The sequence below is a fragment of the Chionomys nivalis genome, chromosome X (genome assembly GCF_950005125.1).
Source record: "Chionomys nivalis chromosome X, mChiNiv1.1, whole genome shotgun sequence".
NCBI lineage: Eukaryota > Metazoa > Chordata > Mammalia > Rodentia > Cricetidae > Chionomys > Chionomys nivalis.
The window spans coordinates 125,135,692-125,139,827 of NC_080112.1; the positions used below are offsets into that span (position 1 = coordinate 125,135,692).

General features: G+C 48.0%; 1 pseudogene; it reads left to right on the forward strand.

Moving 5' to 3' along the window:
* The first annotated feature begins 676 nt into the window (after positions 1 to 676).
* Positions 677 to 1,812, forward strand: LOC130867910 (guanine nucleotide-binding protein G(I)/G(S)/G(T) subunit beta-2-like; annotated as a pseudogene).
* Positions 1,813 to 4,136: the final 2,324 nt, after the last annotated feature.

Consider the following 4,136-nt stretch of genomic DNA (forward strand, 5'->3'; position numbering starts at 1 on the left):
CCTAGAGCCATGAGCTTCCTACTAGTGGCCACATGCCAAAAGGATAGTGATTTGACTGTTCTCAGCATCCATCAACTGCCAATAGTTTCTCAGATTCGGATGCTGTCTAAGGTGTCCTTCTCCAATGCATGCTGGACTTTTTTCACTGGCTTGATCTTATCCATATTTTTTACATATAACCACAGATCCTGTGAATTGATGAATGCAGCAGACTCTTCATAGCCAGAGGTCTGAATTTGATAGCTCTTCTTGCATTCATTGGCTCTTGCATTTTTCCTGACCATCTTGCTCAAAGTTCTCACAGTTCTGTGAGTTTTTTTTTCTATTTAGGTCTAACCTCTTAGAAAAATTTTCTTTTTGTCTCCAACAATTTTCTAATTTCTAATAGAATCATGAACATATTTGTTTTTATTGTGGTTTCTATTGCTGTACCAATACTCCAAGATCAAAAATACATTGGGGAGAAACGGGTTCATATGAATTCTGCTTCCATATTGCTGTTCAATATTGCAGGAAGTCAGAACAGGAACTCAAACAGGTTAGGATATGGATGCAGGAGTGAATGCAGATGCCATGAAGGGGTACTGTTTATTGGATTGCTTCCACTGGCTTGCCCACTTTGCTTTCTGATGGAACTCAGGACCACTAGCCCAAGACTGGCCCTACCCACGGGCTGGCACCATGAGTGAGCTGGAGCAACTGAGACAGGAGGCCGAGCAGCTCCGGAACCAGATCCGGGAAGTCAGAAAATCATGTGGGGATTCCACACTGACCCAGATCACAGCTGGGCTGGACCCAGTGGGGAGAATTCAGATGAGAACACGGAGGACCCTCCGTGGACACCTGGCAAAAATCTATGCCATGCACTGGGGGACAGACTCAAGGCTGCTGGTCAGCGCCTCCCAGGACAGAAAGCTCATCATTTGGGACATGCTATCCCTCTGCGCTCCTCCTGGGTCATGACCTGTGCCTATGCCCCCTCAGGGAACTTTGTAGCCTGTGGGGGTTTGGACAACATCTGCTCCATCTATAGCCTCAAGACCCGAGAGGGCAATGTCAGGGTCAGCGGAGAGCTGCCTGGACACACTGGGTACCTTTCATGCTGCCGCTTCCTGGACAACAACGAAATCATCACCAGATCTGGGGATACCACCTGTGCCCTGTGGGACATTGAGACAGGCCAGCAGACAGTGGGTTTTGCTGGACACAGAGGGGATGTGATGTCCCTGTCACTGGCCCCCGATGGCCGCACCTTTCTGTCAGGTGCCCGTGATGCCTCCATCAAGCTGTAGGATGTTCGGGATTCCATGTGCCGACAGACATTCATAGGTCACGAATCTGACATCAATACCATGGCTTTCTTCCCCAATGGCTATGCCTTCACCACGGGATCAGATGAAGCCACATGTCGCCTGTTTGACCTGCGGGCTGATCCGGAGCTGCTCATGTATTCCCATGACAACATCATCTGCGGCATCACCTCGGTTGCCTTCTCACGCAGCAGCTGGCTGCTGCTTGCGGGCTGTGATGACTTCAACTGCAACATCTGGGATGCCATGAAGGGTGACCGTGCAGGTGTCCTTGCTGGCCACGATAACCGTGTTAGCTGCCTTGGGGTCACAGATGATGGAATGGCCTTGGGCACAGGCTCCTGGGACTCCTTCCTCAAGATCTGGAACTAACCACCCCCAACCCCAGATGGGCCAAGGCAGGGAGCAGCAGCCCTGCCCATGACGACACTACAGGCCCGGAGCTTTGGGGCTGGGTACACATGCCAAGCCTCCCTCCCTGGGCTACAGGGCCTTGGGTCCTGCTCCTAAAATAGTCCCTTCTAAAATGTGGAGATAAAAGTCGGGATGGAATAGGGGAAGCAGAAGGGCAGGAAAGCCCTCACCTTTTGCTGCCTTGGGGCTGGGGCCTCACCCCTATGGAGGGCCAGAGGCAGGAGGTGGAAACTCCAGGGGCTGGCTTTTTAAAACTGGTTTTATTTTAATTTTTATTATATTTTCAGTTTTTCCATAAAGGAACCACTTTCAACTCTGAAAAAAAAAAGTCACACCATTTTAAAACGAGGCTTCCTGGGCCCTGCCGCCAGTGCAAACTCCAGGCTATGAAGCATTTGTGGGCCCACTCAGGGTTGAAAATAAAGTAGTTGAGACCATGCCCATGGCTCAGTTCTTCCTGCCTGGGTAGGCAGCGGGATCAGGTCTACTAGAAAGTAACGGTTTTGAAATACCAATTTCTGGGCTATGCTGCCATTGCAATCTCTGGCTCCTGCAGGAGACAGAGCTTTTGAATGAAGCATTTGGAGTCAAGTGCTATAATTTGTTTGATGGCAACTAGACTTGCTATGTGCCTAAAAGGGGGAAATTGCGTGTAGCAGCTCAGAGGCACTAGCAGCTTCACCATGCTAGTGGTGCAATATGCACGGCTTGGAGGCATGAGCTGCTCTGCCATGTTGGATTAGGCGTGGCAAGCCCACAGTACCTGTTTTTGACCTAGGAATGTCACAGCTTAGATTCTTTTTAAAAAATTTTTATATTATTATTACAAATTTTTACTTCCTCCCCTCCTGCTATTTCTCTCCCCCTTCCCCCCATTCTCCCTCTCTCTCCTGACCAAAGAGCAGTCAGAGTTCCGTGCCCTGTGGGAAGTCCAAGGTCCTCCCCACTCAATCCAGATCTAGGAAGGTGAGCATCCAAACAGACTAGGTTCCCACAAAGCAAGTATATGCAATAGGATCAAAACCCAGTGCCATTGTCCTTGGCTTCTCAGTCAGCCCTCCTTGTCAGCCACGTTCAGAGAGTCCGGTTTGATCTCCATCAGTCCCAGTCTGTCTCAGCCTACAGGCCCATAGTATCCAGCAGACTTTTTTCATGAAGCAGGAAATTTCAAAGACAGTTCAGTCACTATCTGCTGTGTCCTGCAGAATGTCTCGCAGACTCTTTCATGAGTCAGGAACCCCAAAGAATCATCTCACCTTTAGGCAAGTTCAGCAGTCCTCTCTCTGCGGGTTCTTTGTATCCAGTTTATGTAGCAGTCCAGGCAAGAGCAGTTTCTTGCCCAAATGGCTATCAAATTCCATAAGGAGCCTCTTCGATGCCCATCTTCTTGAAGTAGATTGGTGCTGCCAGGAGCTCTCCAGCCTCATGGCGGAGGTACCAGCTGTAGCCATTTTTATTGCTACAACTCTATGGCGTTTCAAGGTCCCTGCCAGCAAGCAAGCTGCAGCATTCTGCTCACAGACCGCACTCAGTCGGACTGCCTGCCTGAAAGAGTCAGAGTTTGCCCTGGCAGGATGGCCCAGAAAGCCAGCTTTTTAAAATGGCACAGCTTTTTTCCTGCTATGGCTGAAAATCGAAAAGCATGCATTCAGCTTTTCATCAACACAGTTTAAGTGTTTCGTGGCAGGACCTCTTAAAAGAGCTGCAGGGTTTTGCAGTAAGGCTGAGTCGTGAAGCCTCTCTTAGATGAGAGCGCTTGCTTGCCTCTAGCAAGCAGAGCAGACCCGAGAAATTGCTGCTACCAAGAAAACATGCTTTACTCTATTCTTTCCCAAGCTTTCTCAGGCTTTCTGTGGATTCAGTTATCCATGTCTGGGCACCATTTGTAGAAGGAGCTGCTAAGGAATGGGCTGGATCTAGCTGGCAAAGGCACGGCTTTAATCCTACCCATATTGCTCAGTAATTTAAAGGCTCATGTGGTCAGAAAAAGAGAGATATACAGTAAAGAGAGATTCAAAGATGAAGAAAATCTCTAAATGGTTTACAGTGTGTTGAAATATATGCAGCCCGCAGCTCCTTCTACAAAGATGAAATTTCAATCCTGAACATCTATGCTCCAAATACAAGAGCACCCACATATGTAAAAGAAACATTATTAAAGCTTAAATCACACATCAAACCCCACACACTAATAGTAGGAGACTTCAATACCCAACTCTCCATAATGGAGAGATCAACCAGACAGAAACTTAACAGAGAAATAAGAGAATCCATGTCATGACTCAAATGTAGTTAACGCAAATCTACAGAACATTCCACTTAAACAGAAAAGAATGTGCCTTCTTCGGGGCTAGAGAGATGGCTCAGAAGTTAAGAGCATTGCCTGCTCTTCCTAAGGTTCTGCATTCAATT